Below are 19,061 nucleotides of genomic sequence, written 5' to 3'. Positions count from 1 at the left end.
TACGATGTATCTGCTGGCGATCGCCTGTACATAGAGCTCTTGGACGACTACGACAAACTCATCCCTCTTTTCATAGAAATGAAAATTAGCTATCCTATAATAAATAACAATAATGCCTAACGATATTTTTGGCCATACGAAACGCGACGACCATGGCGACGAGCTTCTCATGCTCGACGTCAGGGTCAAGAAGCTGCGAAGCGATCTGCAGGCCCTCCAGTCCACGCTCAACTCCAGCCTCCAGTCTGAGATAGCCAGCTTGCAATCTCAGTGCTTGGACCCTGTACTCAAGATTGATGCAGAGCTAAAATCGCTGCTGCAAAAATACACCGACCTCGCGTCGATAGACAATCTCGACAAGCTGACACTGAGTGTGGGCAATCTGCAGAACGAACTTCTGAAGCTGCAACAAACGCAAACCTCAGACGTTGAACAGCTGAAACAACGCTTGCAGGATCAAACAAGCAACATCCAGACCGAACTGCAAACTATCATCCAAAGCATTAAAACACAAGGCGACTACGATCGCGTGAACGCTAGTATTGCTAAATTGCGCGAACAGTTTCAATCTTTCGAAATCCCTACGTTGGAAAGCATCAAGGCTGAGCTTCAAACGGATGCTTTGCATGCGGCCATCAACGAAGTAAAAACTAAACTCCAAACGCTGGAGGATTTTATCAACAATCTACCGTCGTCCAGCGAACTGAACGCCATTGCCCGTAGCGTGGCCAACATCAAACTCCAACTTGAGACCTACGAGGATTTCGGGAAGCTGCAAGGCACCATAACCCATATTGAGGATGCTCTTGCTGTCATTAGAAATGATCTGGCGAACGTTCACGATGAGCTGGAAACCAAACTGCCGGGCATCAGGGATACACTGGCCAACGTCCAACAGCAAATCGCCAAACTGGAAAATCTGAATGCAGAATCCGAGTTGTCTCATTTCCATCACTTGATCGACGACATACAGACTAAGTTGGAAACCCTGCAACAATCTACCCCCACCCAGGATGACATAACGCAACTGCAAGAAGGCATACGTGCTGCTGCCGATGCCTCCGAGTTGGACGCGGTGAAAAAAGCTTTGGAATCGCTCCAAAACACGGTGGCCACCCTGCCTACCTCTCAGGAACTGAAAAGCGTGAAGAGAACTCTCAACCGAATACTCAAATCCGACGACATCAAAAACATCCAATCCGAAATTGATTCGATACGGGGGTCTGTCGCGACTTTACCTACCAACCAGAACATCACCGAGCTGCATGAATTGTTTGCGGAAATTAGAACCCAGGTCCACGACCTTGTAATACAGAGCTCCAAGTTGACGCTTGTAGAAAGCCTGCAGCAGATTATTGCCAGCGTGAAAGAGCAAATTGGGAGTATCGAGGCAAGTCAGGAATCGACTATAGCTAATTTCAGCACCCAACTACATGACTTAAATGAAAAATTCAAGAGCCTTATTGTCGATGTAAAGATCAAACCAAACTACGACACTGTTGTTCATGCTATCGAGGAACACCTGGAATCGGTGAATGGCAGATTGGAGGATGTGGAGACTGAGGTTCGAACCAACGTAAACACTCTAAATGCCAGCATCGACAATCTCAAGTCTACGATTGTCATCGAACTGTACAGCATACCAAACAGAGAGTTCTCCTCCCCTTTCAATCCAGGTTACAAACTCTACATGTTGACTCCTGCAAAAGCCTATCATCAATTTTTCCTCGCTGGCACACTTCAGTTCGTCAAGGTTTCCTACTGGTCTTTGCCTCACGCAACCCACTACCCAATCATGACCGTGACGAACATTGGCGATGAGCCTAAAATAAGAGGAGTTGAGCTGGTCGATTTCACACACCCCGAAAGTCGCGAGACTGCCTATGCCGAAGATGCCACTCAAATTATCGACATAGAAATAGGTGACAAGCTGTTTATAGAAAACCCAGCATTGTCTGCAGCCAGAAATCCCATCCAGGCTATATTCTTATTTTCGCGCCATGTCTAGGCAGGGTATCGTGAACGAGCTGCATAAACCTGCACGACGAAACTACAAACGACTGGCGGTGGTGACCAAAGGCGTGGATGACCTTTGGCAGGCTGACCTTGTGGAAATGAGTAGCGGCAACCTAAAAAATTTACATAAAATCAATAAAGGATACAAGTATCTTCTTACTGTTATAGATACATTTTCAAAATTTGCGTGGGCTTTGCCCCTCAAGGCTAAAACAGGTGTGTGCGTAATGGAAGCATTCAAAACTATTTTCAATGAAAGTGGCAGGCGACCTCGATTTCTTCAAACGGATAACGGAAAAGAATTTTACAACTCGATATTTCAACAGTTTGTTCAGAAGCAAAATATTCAACATTACTCGACTTTCAGTCACATCAAAGCCAGCGTAGTAGAACGTTTTAACCGTACTCTCAAAACACGCATGTGGAAACGATTTACGCTTCAAGGTAACCACAAGTGGGTCAATGTGCTTCCGGAACTCGTAAACGACTATAATCACAGTTTGCATAGCACGATACGCATGAAGCCTGCCGATGTCAGCAAGTCTGATGAGGCACGACTGATCTCTACTGTTTATTGCCCCAAGTACCGGCCCACTAACAAAAAACCGAAATTCAAAATTGGAGACCAAGTAAGAATTAGTAAATTTAAGCGCATGTTTGAAAAAGGCTTTACCAAAAACTGGAGTACAGAATTTTTCACTGTTGCTCGATTGTTACCCGGTAACCGTCACACGTATATAATAAAAGATAGTCGCGACGAAATTTTGAAAGGGCGATTCTACGAGGAGGAACTCTCCAAAACAAAATACCCCAATACGTATCTTATCGAAAAAGTATTACGTAGAAAAGGTGACAAACTGTTGGTGAAATGGTTGGGACTCGAGGGAAAAAGTTGGATCGACGCAAACGAAGTGATTGTGTAACAGGTGCTTGGGATGTGGTGAGACGACTGCCAGATTTTCCCCCGGAGCGTCAGGCTAGGAAAAACGGCGAATTGTTGCCGGACAACATTCGCTGCCTTATTGTCGGACCTTCAGGGTGTGGGAAAACAACTTTACTTATTGATAATTTTCTTCTTGCTCCCGACTGGTTAGATTGGAAGAACAGGCACTTGTATGTTTTTTCCAAAAGTTTGGAGCAAGCAAAATATCAACAGCTGACAAAACTGTACGAAGGGCTGAGCATAGCTACTTTTGCCTCCGAAGTAATGCCACTAGACTGCTGCCATGAAAATTCGGTGGTGGTCTTCGACGATGTGATTTTGGTGAACCAGAACGAGATTCGCAATTTTTTTACTCAGGGGCGACACAGAGGCATGGACTGCTTCTACCTTGCTCAGACTTTTTCTAAAATTCCCAAGCAGCTTCTCCGAGACAATGCTAATTTTATTTGCTTGTTTCGTCAAGACCACACCAATTTAAAACATGCTTACGATGATTATGTAGGCGGGGACATGAACTACAATCAGTTTTCCAAATTTTGCTCTTCATGCTGGAATCAAGATGATTTCGGATTTGCCACGATAGACATGACGAGGAAACCTAATGACGGAAAATACAGAAACAAAATAAACAACTTTCTAAACGTTGCGACGTTACAAGAAACGTCTTGACGTATTATAAATAACAAATAATGAAACGCAAACTCGCAGACGACAACTTGAAGCTGCGCGACTACCTGGCCAAACGCTTCAGGGGTTGGAAATCAGAGAATCGCGGAATTTACGAAGAGAAAAAGCGACAGGACCAACCTATTATTGATGCTATAAGTGGACTAGGTAAAGACATCAAAGATGTTACCGAGCAAAATAAAGATTTAATCAACGAGCTCGTGCCACTTGCTGCTCGAAATTATGCTGTGCCTACACCGATATCCAGTATTCACACTACCCCGTTCGAACTTGGAGCTGCACCTCTGAGACGTCAGGTTCTAGGCAGTACCTCTTCGGACAAGGTAGTTGAATTAGGTCCGTTGGCGAGAGATTACCTGAGCACCGGGAAATTTGAAAAGGACGAGGTGTTTGGATTGTACCCCTCTGTGGAGCCTAACGAGGGTGTGGTTTGGAAAATTGGGAAATCGAAAGTCACGTTCGAAGATGACGACGTGAAAATTAATTTGGGCGAGAAGAACAGCTGGACTAGGTATCCTGGCACTGTGGGCCTGTGGGAACTTATCACCAAAAAGCAACCTAAAGATTATACAGACGAGGATTACCAAAGTTACACAGAAATTTTAATCATGACGGATGCCCTGTACCAAAACAACGATGCAACACAGAATCGCGTAAAATCAAGCAGTGGAGAAAAATACAGGAACCTCATCAAGCCAATATGGAACCAAATTAAAACTGGCAGCGGTGTCAAACTCTACAATACCCTACCTAAAGAGTTTGTTTGGGTAGACGACGTAAGGAAGCTTGTAGATCGATTGCTGGTTATCGCAGGCGAAGAAAATGCAGGCAATCGCAACTTCCACAACGAGAAGGTGGGCATCATGGACATGATTAGCACCAAGCTTAGCAACTTTATTGTCAACGACAACAAAGGTATAGGTTACCTTATCAAAATCATCAACACCCTGCCTCCCAAATTCTGGAATGTGGCCGAGGGTCGAGGTCTCGTGAACGACATCATCAACAAGCTACCCTTCGAGATGCACCTACCAGGTTACCAATACTGCGGACCGGGTACTAAACTGGAACGGCGACTGGAGAGAGGAGACAAGGGGGTAAATCTGCTGGATGCTGCATGCAAGGATCACGATATTGCTTACAACACATATACGAATTTAGATGCGCGTCACGATGCTGATAGAAAATTGGAGCATGCCGCGTTCGGGAGACTCGTCAGCAGAGACGCCTCGCTGGGTGAACGGGTTGCAGCATTGGGTACGACTATTGCCATGAACACAAAACGAAAATTGGGGTGGGGGCTGTAATTAAATAACATACAGTAAAAAAATGTCTACGCACTACGCAATCTACATTTACTTTCGACGATAGTCACGAGGATGTTAAAAAGCTTATTGATTTAGTTAAAATAACACCACAATTTCGCTTGCCCTGTGAAATGCTACTTCTGGATCAACTGAGAAAAATAAGCGGTGTGAAATCTTCTTCTTCTCCCTATGCTCTTTTTCGGGCTGCTGATGAAAAATTGGCTGATAAGATGGACGAACTTCACGAGTGGAGACAGGGGAGGAGACGATATACAGACGACTGGTATGCTTCAAATGCTGAAACCAGCAGGATCATCGATCACTTGATCGCATTAGGCAATGCCGAAATTTTTTTCTATAAATAACACACTGTAAAAAATCTACGAGACCAAAAAAAATATTTCTTCGATATGAGTGAAAAAATTAGTGACGTCCAGGCATTAAAACAAATGCTAAATTTGTCAGTCGAATATATAAAAATTCAGGAATTGGAAGTGGACAAACCTTATGCAATAACTTCTGGTTCAATTGTTGCAACCCAGTTTGGTCCTAAAGTACGTTTGTTGCTCAACGGACAATACAGTCTATTTTTACCAGATCGATACGCTAGCATGTTATCCGACGAGAAGCTATCCATTTTAATCGAGAACACAACTCGAATCGTGTACAAGGGGACAAAAGAACTTCTTGGTAAGAAAACAAAGCACATAATCGAATTTGTTTAATAGCTGCAAAGTATATATAAATAACATACCGTAAAAAAATTACACGGGAGGGAAAACAAAAAATCTCTGAACATATATAAAATAACATACCGTAAAAAAAAAATTACATCATGAAGGCCAAGGGCATCGTGTACCAGATACCATATTCGAATCTGAAAACGCTGGGTGTCCTCGATGGGTTACTCACCAAGAAACAACGCGAGAAGAAACGTTCATGCTTGTCTAAAGGACACGGAATGAAATTGCTGCTCAGCACTCCACAATTGAAAAAGTTGCAGCATTCGCGGAAGCAGCAGAAGATTGGAGGTTTCATATTCAGCATTCCGGCCATCTTGGCAGCTTTGGGTGCAGTGGGCAGCTTGGCAGGAGGCAGTGCTGCCATTGCCAAAACCGTCATCGATGCAAAAAAGAACAAGGCCGAGCTGGAAGAACAGAAACGTCACAACCTGGCTATGGAAAAGAAGGGGAAAGGTGTGACCAAAAAGCGAAAAAACAACCTCGATGCTTTGAAGAAATATAAAAAAAAGAAGAAGCCCTGTCCAACTTCGATATTGAATCTCTGATCGAACTGTTGGGAATAAGGAACTTTAGGGGTGTTTTCATGTCCGATTCTCTACCCTCTGCTGTGAAGAAAAAGGAGTATGGCGTGGTCAACCTGGACAGTTACAAAAATTCTGGTACACATTGGATATGCTACCTCAAAATTGACGATGACAAAGCATTTGTTTTCGATTCGTTCGGTGGCACACCGCCTGCCAGGTTGGTGAAGTATCTCAGTGTTGCCAACCTCTACTACAATGACGAACACATCCAGGGTTTCACCGATGTTAACTGCGGCCACCTATGCCTTTCCGTTCTCGCATACATGTCTAAAATAAATAACCCCTCAGTGGAGCATTTTCAGAAAGCATTGTGGTACCTAAAACACCATGGGAGTGTTCCATCTCACCAGCGAGACTTCGGTCTTGAAACTCGCGTTGCATGACGACATCATCTATCCTAAATCTATTGCTCTTCGTGCATTCTACAGCATGTACCTGATACCCAATGTCACGGAGCACAATAACAAAATTACTGTTGGAAATGAAAAAATAGTTATCACGCCAGGACAGTACAATCTGTCTACCTTGCAAGCCCAATTGCCAAGAAATATACTGCTATCTCAAAATTCTGTAACTCACAGAGTTGAAATTGTGTCTGCTACGGAAACAGTAGACCTAGGCACTGTTGGAGAGCTTCTGGGATTCGAGAACAACACAAAGCTCGAACCTGGCATCAAGCACATCGGTGCCAACATTCCTAAATTTCTAGCCATCGAGACTCTGAACATACATTGCAACGTGGCAGAAGGCATGATCACCAAATCCTCGGATGGCATCCCAGGCAGCCACAAGCAAACAGGTATCATCGCTACGTTCAAACCAAACTCTGAATTCATGGAACCGATTATATACACACCCTCACCACCGATATACTTCCCCATATCTCGTAATCGCATAGACAACAAAGAATTGGCAGTGACAAACGAGAAGGGGGAGGTGGTGAATTTTGCCGGAGCTACTACCACCGCCGTCGTGGAGATTAACGTATAATAAATAACAATCATGGAGCAAATCGAAAGTTACGAGTTGCAGTCCTTCCCACCCAATCGTCGCACGTTCGCCAATTTGAACGAACCGAACAGGGAGATCGAATACGATGTGGACGTCGGGGATGGGTTTATTCACCCTCACAGAGCTGATTTGTATATCAAGTTTGATGTGGTGAAGAGAGACAACGGGGAAGCATTTAACGCCAATGCAAATTTAAAACTTGTGGACAATTTTGTACCGCATCTGTTCTCGCAAGTGGAAGTTAGAAAGCATGGCACCGTCATCGATAGGGTTGACTACCCCGGGATTACTTCTACAGCTGTGGGAACACTGAAGCTCTCCAAGACCGATGCAGCATACTACCAGGCAGGGGGATTCGAAGTAGATACAAAAATCAAAACTCGAAGCCACACAGTACTGTTTCCCATGCGCTTGCTTCCAGGCTTCTTCTCCGACTACACGGAGATTATGTGGAAGGGTGGCTTGCGCGTCACTTTTCGCAGAAGCGCCAACGACAACGATGTGCTGATGCGTTACAGCACCTTGGGTGCAGATGGTGCAGCACTTGCCAACACACTACCCGACGCAGCCAAGTGCGTCATCCAGTTCATGGAGCTGCGCATGCCTGTGGTGGAATACGAATCTAACTACGGTCTCAAGTACAAAGCCGACATCTTGAAGAACCCCCAAGTACCCATCCAATTTTACGGTTACCAGTGTGTGCAGAAACCTGCTTCCGGCAGCCATTTTGAATTTGATGTTACTACGCAGTTCAACAGCATCTGGTACGATATGCCTGAGTTTGCGGTCGTGCTCTTCCAGACAGGGAAAGATAATAACCAAGAGAAAGATTCTAGCCAGTTCGATAATTGCAAAATTAAGAATGTTTACCTCAAAAATGGCAGGAATGAAGTTTTCCCACGCGAGAACTACAATCTAAACATTACGAACAACGATTACCTGAAACTTTACGAGGCGTACACAGCTTACAAGAGAGTGACCTCCAGCAATGTGGACGTGTACTACAACCCCAACGAGTTCATAGCTCGCAGACCCATGTTCGTCATCAACACATCTAAAAGAAAACAGGTGGTTGTCAACGATCGTACCAACATAAAGATCGTATGCGAGTTCCACGACGCCTTGCCTGCAGATACTCTGTGCAGCGTCATTCTTATTGCAGAGAAAACATTTGTGTATGACGTCAAGAATGAAAGAGTAACTGAACAGTTTTAGATACAAAAAAAAAATTAAAAAAATAGCACACAATAAGAAATGTGGAATTTTATATACACAAGTACAAACTACAATAAGCAGTTTCCCAGAAGTTTAATTTTGCTGTGCCATGCATGCATGTAATCGAGGAAGTTGAAGTAAATTAAAATTGATTTTTTTTCATTTTGCATTGCCTATTACTTTTTGTTGCACTCTGGGCAGGCCTTACTAGTTTGGAGGCGATAGTGGCCCCACGGAAGTGTATGGACCCCACATTCAAGAATACACCTCTTGTCGTCGTGTGCATCCAGAGCAACTTTCCTGACAATATTAGTTGTAAGCACATGATCGACGCTTTGGATACGATGCTCTTTTTGTAGAATGGGCGATTTTGTTCTGAGGCACTCGAGGTAATCCTCAAACTTGAGGTGCTCCCGAACCACTTGCCTGCTTACACCCTTTGCCTTTTTTGTTACAGAACCCTCAGCCCGGATCGCATAGGCTTTGGCACGAAGTCCAGCATACCCCGTAATCACATCCCCGTCTTTCTCGTCCTTGAGTTTGCCTGGTATTTTTTTGTTCCGGGGCAGAATTCCATACCGGTTCGGCTGGGGATAGCCCGATGTGTCGAAGAGCTTGACAAGAGCTGGAACTTTGGCTATATCACCATACGCATCGGCCGTGCGAACATGGTACACCAAGCTGTCTGTGTCTGTGTAGAGGAGCGAGATATTGTGGTTGTAGTGTGCACGTAGTATGTCGTAATATGTCTCGAACATGCACAACTTGCTCAGATCCAAAACTGCAGCTCCCACATAGATGGGCTTGTTGAGTAGCACCTCACCCGGTTCATGTGAATCAGAGACATCTGTTCGTTGTAAATTGTTCGAGACCTGAACAGCGGACTTGCAACAAGTCGACGACACTGTGTTTTCTTCGTCACCAACCTCACATCAACGCGATTTCGCACATTCTCCATGGTCTTCCCAAATACCGCATTGTTCATTAATTTGAAAAAATCGCGATCAAGTTCCGAAGTGGCAGCAGTGCGATGTTTGGTGTTCAGTTCGATGTACGGCTTCAACCATGGAGACTGCCTGAACAAGAGCACGCGGTAAACTGCTTTGACCGAGTCCCCTTGCTGCATTAACCACTGGAGGTTCCGGTAGTGTAGCACATAACGCTTTTTGGGCTCCAAGTCCATGACGAGTTTGGGTTGATCCGAGCCAGGTGGACACTTGAATTCCGGAGCAGGCGAAAGGTCACAGAATGTATCCTGCAGCTTCTCGGGGAAGTCAAGGTCCACCTCGGCAAAAAACCCAAACTCGTCGCACTCTTTTTCGATGTCGTGGTATAAAGGATCAACCCACTCAAACTGTCCTGTTGGGAGTGGCTGCATCATGGAGTGCCCGTAAAGATTATTCACGTCAGTGTACATGATGTAGCTTGATGGTTGGGAGGGGTCGTAACCAGTGGCCATGTGGTGATTGTTGGCGTGTGCGAAGCGTTGCGACACTTGGACCATGCCGCCCCGGATAGCTCTCTCGATGAAAAGCATGATATCAATATCGGAGATAAGTGAAAGTTTAACTATAGTCAGCAGGAGCATGGCCGACCATGCCAGTCCAGGAAGGCTGTAAAAATATACAGGGTCCAGGTTGTAAATGTTTATCGCAGTCGCCCGAAACGCCTGGAACACATCGGCAAGAAGCGTCACATCAAGCTTCAGGTATGCATCGTGGTAATCACCGAAAGTTCGGCAACCCAACTCGACCCACATAGACTGAGCATGCTTGTACTCCTCGTCGGTAATACCTGAACCTCTCAGCTGGCTGTAGAACTTATCCTGGGGAGGCAGCAACTCTTCTTCGAACTTGGAAGGGTCGGTGACGTATTCGTAGGGGTAGACCCCTTTACGTCTGATGAGTGCGACATCTAAGTTCGGGAAACTTGATGTGGTAATGGCTAGTTGGTCGTCTCTGAGCTTCCCAGCAAGAGCATCCAGGCTTGCCTGGAGGAACCTCAGAGAGTCGAGGAACCGAAGCTCGATGCTCCTGCTTTTTGAGTCGGGGATCGGCACCCACTTGCTGACGCTAATATAACGCTCCTCGTTCTGTGCCAGGACATTGATTCTCGCATTGTCGTACCCTAGATGTGTGACCAAGTAATGGAAATCATATCCCGAGCCATTGTGAAAAAAAAAACCGGTATGAAGCGCGGGTCCCTGGCTCTCAAGTTACACCTGTTGCACCACGGGCCAATGTAGCTTCCGGTCCCATAATGGTCATGGTGGTGGACCTTTTTGTTATCATCATTGAAGACTGAGTTGCAAACAGGACAATTTAGAGCCATTTCGTGCTGATGCTTGTCTTCCGGAGACAGAGGCAGCATGTGCTTGGGGGCCAACAGCACCTTCCCTATCTTGATGCCTTCCTGTTGCATTCTCACCAGGAAGTGTTTGACCGGGTCGGGACCGCGATACACATAGGGCTCGGAGGCAATATGTTGGTCTCGCCACACCACAACATAGGAGTAACTCGAGGCCTCGTGGATTTGGAAAGGAATAGTAGAGGATGTTTCGGGGTTGGGATGGCAGTTAGACAGAGGTTGAAGAAAGGCCTCGAAGTCTGCTACAATATAGGCAGGATGCTTCACCATAGCACTGTGCATGCGAAAACACTCTACTGCACCAGGTTCGGGCAGGATAGTTCGTGCAGGCTTGTTGGTACCACAGTAGAGCATGTGGCAAGCTAGTTTCTCAGCAGCAATGTTGGGTCCTCGAGAGTGTTTGAATTTATAATGGTTTTGGTTGTCGAAAGTGGACAGGCACCTGCGACACACCACAATGTGACCATTATGTCTATTTTTCTGATTTGAAACAAGTCTGGAAAAAGAGCGAATAAGCGTATAATGGTGGCAGGTGTTATTCTTGATAAGAAGAAGGTCAATTTGCTGTCCACTATCATCATCTACATCACTTACCCGAATAGGGTAGACGATGTTTGCCTCGGTGAGACCGTAAACATTGATGGCTAATTGTAGGCCCAACAAGTCACGAGCACGAACCTCAAACTTGCGAATTTGCGAGACTTCTACAGGGTAGGCAATCCCGGCCATTGCATCCTCCAGTTCCGACTCATACTGCGTGTAGTGGTTAACACGGTACGAGTGGTTTTCCCTAGGTATAGGGTGTAATGCTGCCAGCACCGACCAGAGGAAGCATTTGGTGTCTTTGTTCTGAATATTGAGAACAGCTTTCCTTGCTTCAACCTCGGGTGGCAGGGCAATATAGCTAGACCCTGCCAGTGGCAGGAACTTGTTAAGTGTCAGACAAAGTTCGTGGGGGTCGCCACACAGCGAACCGCCCGAGCCTTCAGCCTGATGCTCCTCGTGCTTTGCCACAAGCTCCTCGACAAACTTGTCGTAGATGCTGTCAAGGTCAGTGACATCTGCCTGATGCAGTGTTTTTGCTTTTGTGGCATGGAAGAATTTATATATTTCATCAGACGGTTTCTTATACTTGCAGCATAGCACAGCATAGAATTTAGTGGGGTGTGTAGCCAATGCATCGTTGAGGATGGATATTATCTTAGCTCGCTCGCTCTCCAGAAAACTACGCACATCGCAGAAGCTGTCTGATGTTATGTCAAAGTCTTCTAATAAATGCTCAAACGCAAACCGGTCTGCTTTCTTCGCCAGCTTGACGCGTTTGGCAGGTGGCGATGCATCGAGGGAGGTTACTTCTACCTTTCGCTTGGAAGGTTGCGGTAGAGATGTTCCAGTGCTCTTGCAAGTAAGCTGGTGTCGCTTGAAGTTGGCAATAGTAATATTTTTTCCACACTTAGAGCACAGTTTGGTCGCACATATTCGCTTTCCCGGCACACAAGTACGACAGTGCCTTTGAAAATGTTTACTTGACACAGCAGTTTGGCACGTAGGGCAATTTTTTACAGAACGCATAATGCAGAGATTTTTTGGGGGTATGTTATTTAATATCCAATACTGTGCAATGCAAAATATAATTGTTCACTTTTTTTTAACTATTCTCTATGACCTTACTTGGGTTTTTTTTTCGCCAAATTATATGCTTCTAGTCTCCTATACAATACAATATACGAACAATATTGTCAACAGTATCATATTTGAGCAGGTCGCTTGTCACCTAAACACTACAGCTCACAGGTTGGCAAAATCTGACATGAAAGCAGATAATACGCTTAAGTCTTATTTATATATAATTTTCACGGGCGTACAATATTGTCAACAGTATCATATTTGAGCAGGTCGCTTGTCACCTAAACACTACAGCTCACAGGTTGGCAAAATCTGACATGAAAGCAGATAATACGCTTAAGTCTTATTTATATATAATTTTCACGGGCGTACAATATTGTCAACAGTATCATATTTGAGCAGGTCGCTTGTCACCTAAACACTACAGCTCACAGGTTGGCAAAATCTGACATGAAAGCAGATAATACGCTTAAGTCTTATTTATATATAATTTTCACGGGCGTACAATATTGTCAACAGTATCATATTTGAGCAGGTCGCTTGTCACCTAAACACTACAGCTCACAGGTTGGCAAAATCTGACATGAATGCAGATAATACGCTTAAGTCTTATTTATATATAATTTTCACGGGCGTACAATATTGTCAACAGTATCATATTTGAGCAGGTCGCTTGTCACCTAAACACTACAGCTCACAGGTTGGCAAAATCTGACATGAAAGCAGATAATACGCTTAAGTCTTATTTATATATAATTTTCACGGGCGTACAATATTGTTAAGAGCGTCAGTTTCCGTAGAGCTCTCTTTTTCCATCTTCCCTCTATACAGTGAAGCTGTAGAAGACACAATTAGCTAACCTAGCATACAACATACTTTCCTAATTAATATGGATATTGTCACACATTCCTCTTATTTTATACTGTTGTAAATGGAAAAGATTATGTACGGTAAATGTTTTGTACATTATAGGGAAAAAATGCAAAATATCCCCCAATTTTAATTCGATCCACCTCTGAATCGAATTTTTACATATTCTCACGCCGGCACATATGTTGTTCTAGTTTGCTTCTTTTACTTGCCTTGCTTAATTAACTCTCGCTAATTAGCATTTTTTTGGAAGAAGTCAACTAGAACAACATATGGCGGTATGAGAAATATGCAAATTAAAGAATATTTTAGTAATATAAGGGCCCTAGCAATTAGCTTCGTCGACTAAGAGTACTCTTTTAAACGTCTTCAGCTAGATCGTATTACTACGCGAGGACGTTTAAAATGTTTGGGTGTTGAAAAAGTTTGACCCTACTTTTTATTTCTATTGTTTGCTAATAGATGGCGCTGATAGTACCTCCTCTCTCTCTCTCCCCTCTTCTCCTCTCCCCCTCTTTCTCCTCCTCCTCTGCTGTATGACAAATAGCACAAACATAAAATCAAGATTTTGGAGAGCAAAACATAAAATTTGCATGCATCTGATGTCGAACTAGGAACTTTATCTTTCGGGGAGTCAACATTATTTTTTTACTCAGTCGTCATATAACATGAACACACGCAAACATTCACATGTGCTTTTATTATTTTGTGTTCGGTAAGTACAAGTATATTCTTACATAAATTATTGTTTAATTTAATAAATTGTAAACTCGGAGCCTGCTATACTAACATTCCTTCTGTGTTTCATTATACTATTGAAAGCGAATGTTGCGTGCATACGGAAATAACACAGAAAAAAAAGCGGATGGAAGCAATTTAAAATCAGTGGAGCAAGGTTAGTATTACGAGAACGTAAAAACATGTGCTTTCATTCAACTTCGAAAAATAAGAATAAATGTGTGCATACAGAACACATATGCTTTCTTTTCACAGTTGTAAAATCATATAAATTGTACATAAAATAAGTTGCGGGAAGGCTCTCTCTTTTATGTCTGTGTATATGTATGTTGTACAATTAGGTACAAGTATTGTACAATTAGGTACAAATTGTTGTACAATTATTTCCCCCAGTTGCCCAGTTGGAGTTGGGGGCACAACACTGGTACTATTTGTACCCACAGTGCTTATTCATGTATTTTATTTAATATTTTATTTCAAATTCACTGTCAGAAACTAGTGTTGCCAGTTCCTGGATGTAGGTTTACCTACTCTGTTGGTTGTCACTGTCAAGCTCCCAGTATTCGTACAGCATAAAAAACCATAACCCCCCCCCTCTCAAAATATATACATTGTATACGCCAAGATGCTCAATAGCCTAGCAACACATCATGAAAAAACATGCCAAGAGGACCCAGTGGGTTTATAAGTCAGTGCTGCCAACTCCTATTTGTAGGTTAGCTTAGCCTGTGAAAGATCATATAGTAGAATTTTTGTAGAGTGGGTAGGCAACACCGACGAGCATCAAATAATGATTCGAGCCTCAAATGATAATTCGAACCTCATCAATAATGCCAATTCCTATTTGTAGGTTAGCTTAGCCAGTGAAAGATCATATAGTGGAATTTTCTTCGGATGGGTTGGCAAAACCCAAGCCTCAAACAAAAAACATCCAATAGAGTTGCCAAATATAAAAAGGGGACAATAGGTCCCCCTCATAAAAAGCTACAGTAAAAACCCACAGTGTCGCCAATACTAGGCCCCCAACAGTATTCCCAAACATAAAAAATACATGGGCCTCTCAGGTCCTTTAATGAAAATTTACAGTGAAAAACCCAGTAGGTTAACAACACTGTCAAAAAATCTACGGCAGTGTTGCCAGATGTAAACAGAGGGCAATAGACCCCCCTCATAAAAGGCTACAGTAAAAACCCACAGTGTTGCCAACTCTGTGCCCCCAACAGTATTGCTAACATAAAAAATACATGGGCCCCTCAGGTCCTTTGATGAAAATTTACAGTGAAAAACCCAGTAGGTTAACAACACTGTCAAAAAATCTACGGTAGTGTTGCCAGATGTAAACAGAGGGCAATAGACCCCCCTCATAAAAGGCTACAGTAAGAGCCCACAGTGTTGCCAACTCTGTCCTCAAAATATACATCATAAAAGGCTACGACGAGCCCCACATGATGATTCGAGCCCCAAATGAGGGCTCAGAACTCTCTTATTGTGTCTACTGAGCTAAGTCGCCTAATCGGGTCTATCTTACTCTGAAGGTGTCCAGTCACACTGGGGAACGATGGCGCAGTGTTAGTAGCGTCGCCGCCTTATAATCAAGGGATTCCGGTTTCGATACCCGGTGGAGGCACAAGTGGTGCGGATCCAACTTTAAACTGTCCCGATTAGCATTACTGTTCATGAAGTGGACTTAAATCGCCAAATCAAAATCTAAAAAAATCAAATCACACTGGGGCAAAAGCAAACTACCAAGTGATATTTTGTATTTACACTAAATATCAGCGATTATGAAAGTCCTCTTTGTCCTTCTTCGACATCATGGGCGAGAAGGAGAGGAGAGGGATGGGTATGGTCAAGGGGTCCGCTGTCCTTCTAAAAATGTCAACCTAAAATTCTATATTTCACACATATAATATTATTTCGGTTACAGGAATTTGTGATAATTGTTGATAATACTGATTGACATTGACATACGTTGTCGCAGGAATGCAATAATTTGGGATTGAAGCAATGTTTTTGAGGTGGTAGAACTGTTTTTGGGTGAAAACAATACTTACAAGCATAATTTCCCGATTGTTATCTTAGCACGCTCTGAAGTGTCAGGTGTCGCAGGTTCGAATACTCAGCAAGAAATTGTTATTTCAATGTTCGTTGTTATTATTTTACTTACATAATTATAAAAATTAATAATTACATACACAAAGAAATAATAATTTTATTTCAATAATTCACCACGCATCGTCATCGTCACGATTATCCTATAAAGCGAAAGCCTTAAAGGTAGCAAAGGACGTAAAATATACGAAATGGTAGTGGTGTCAGAAATGAGATTTCAGTGGATTTAACGAAACATGGGAGTGGGAGTAGTTAGGAAACAGATGAAGACTACATCTACTCTACATACGTCTTATTTGAAACGAAAAGTTTCGCGATTTGGGCAAATCTGGTTTCAAAAGAACTAAGATGGCAACATTAGTAGAACGGGACTTGTTGCAGGTTCCGAAGGAAATATTGGGGAAGGGCAGATGCTGAGAGGGGAGGGGGCAAGGAGGGTGCTTCACGTGTTACAAAAGTAAACAACGGTTTGTGGGAGGGACTGTGCAGTGGGAGTTTTGTGACTGGTGTCTTTCGTCTTTATGTTGTTTTCGGGCATTGTCAATTAATTTATGAAGCTTGCTCCGAGTTCCGAGGTGGCGGGTTCATCCTATCTGGACAGTGTGTGTAATCGTGCGATAGAAGATATTTTGAAGCAATCTTTCGGTTCGTTATTTTGCAGAAAACATCGAAATTGTGGCGAAAGGGAGGCCAAAGCCTATTTTGAACGATTTAAAAACCAAGTCGTCTGCTGGATATGACCGACATTTCAATGTTTCGTGGTATAACGACTATCCGTGGTTATGTGGATATGTGCAGTTTTCTAAACGCTTTTGTTGGCCATGTACTCTATTTTCGGGTGAAAAAAAACGTGTCGAATTCAGATGTGGATAACATGGACCATGACCATGACGCACCCAAAAATTCAAATTCAAATGAAAAACTTCTCTTTATGACAGCATCATAGAAGTTTTTTGATTTGATTTGATTGATTTTGCTTCGCTTGTGCCACTTTTGGCTAATTTGCGAAGATGGGGATGAGTGATGATATGATTAAATTGATGAATAGACATCACAAACGCCCATGCCCAAGCTAGGTTTCGAACCCGGGATCCCAGCATCATATAACTATTTTCAAAGTCGGATTGATCTGCTCTATAAGTAGCCTTCGATGTTCCTGTAAGTATCAAATTACGTATTATTGTGTCAACAACCAATGTTTGCGATTTCACTTTAGTCCTTATGTCAACATTTTTTTTTCTGATTAATAACTTTACCAAAATCTAGTATTGAATTGCATACGTACCAGATTAATATTATATGAACTACTTGGAAGACATTGGGGGGGAGGGCATGAGGTGGGGAGGCGCCCAAGTCTCCCTTAAATGTCCTACTTATAACCGGTAACACTTTTAAAAATCCACGCCACGCCACTGCTGCCCACCCTAATCTATCAATATGGCGCTTCTGCCCACCCAGTCGAAAATTTCTGGCGCCGTCCCTGCCTATGGGATTGAGGAATACGTTCAATAACCTCATGCAAGGTCCGACAGGTGGCGCCGCGCGTGGTGTTTCCTGGAACTACCTTCGTGCCAGTCTCGATTCGACCTTCACGAAAGTACAGCGCTGTAACGAAAGAGTGACGGGTTCTGTGAACGTATCGTGAGAAGATGCTGTCAGTTCCGGCAAGTTCCCGAACCCTTCTTCCTTCCTCCGGGTTTCTCACCTCTGGAAATTCAACTCCTGTCCCAACTTCTTCACGGTAGATAGTCAAGGCGCTAATAACAACTAACAATGGCTGCATATTATCTGATGGGTTCTAATTTCATGACACGGTCTTTCGTTCCTTAGTCAGCGAGAGGTCTTTGATCACGTAAACTTTCATATTCCCAAAAATACTTTCAGAGTAATTTAAATATTTCTACTAGATGGAACTCTTTCTTTATATCTATATTTGATCAAGTAATCATTAATTTTGAACATTTTAATAATAATAGTTAATAAATAAATAATAATAATTATCTAATACATTTATTAAAACTTGTAAACATATTACTGATCACCTTGATCTTTATCCCAGTGAAGATTTGAGCACTTTCTTTCTCAAGTTTAATTTAGCATACGGGATAACTTTGGTCACGATTTTCTCTAGAACTCAGACGAAATTTTTAGACATGTTTTTGGGAGTGTTATTGTTTGTTATTTTCGATTGTTACATCATCTCCCCGAAAATTAATAAATTAATTCTAGGCTGCTTAGGAAAAAACACTTAAGCATTTTACAGTGTCGGCGATTCGGGGGCGTAGGGGAGCAGTTGCCACCCCACTTTTTACCACTTCTGCTCCGCACTATGACCTCTAAATGCTAAGCCTTGTCTATCAAGCAAAGTAAACTGTCTTGCCCCCAGTTTTGGCACCCAATCGCCACTACCGGTTATTTATGTTACTTATTTTAATAACAAACATTACATAACAATAAACACGTTGGATCAATATAAAATAATATTTTCTTTAATTGAACTTAAATGAAAGCAAAAGAAAATCGGTTTGTGACTTATGTGCCATTTCCCGAACACCCTAGAATTTTACTCTTGAAATTTCGAATATTTTTCACTTTTTTGTGACAGGGCAACACTTAACGACACGTCCTTGTGTGATGCACATACAATACGAATCTAACACGTGCTATTGCAGAGAAAGATCGCTCACTTCGTTCTGCGCAGGCACACAAGTCTGTTCATGCCACTACGCATCATCGTGACGTTTCAGCAAAGGTTTCGCTTACCTAATCTCCCGCCCATTTTTCTGCGCATGCTCTGGACGTACAGCGCACCGTTCTGCGCAGAACGTTTCCGTATTGCATT

At 43.1% G+C, this 19,061-nt stretch overlaps 1 protein-coding gene across 1 annotated transcript in view; it reads right to left on the bottom strand.

The window, feature by feature from the left end:
• The window catches only part of LOC146004011 (uncharacterized), a 223,555-nt gene that overhangs the window by 154,304 nt on the left and 50,190 nt on the right, over positions 1-19,061 (bottom strand). The window lies entirely within an intron of this gene.

Source organism: Lepisma saccharinum, chromosome 21 (assembly GCF_977018435.1).
Source record: "Lepisma saccharinum chromosome 21, izLepSacc3.1, whole genome shotgun sequence".
NCBI lineage: Eukaryota > Metazoa > Arthropoda > Insecta > Zygentoma > Lepismatidae > Lepisma > Lepisma saccharinum.
Note: the sequence above shows the minus strand (reverse complement) of the source record. Positions and strands in the feature narration are given on the sequence as shown.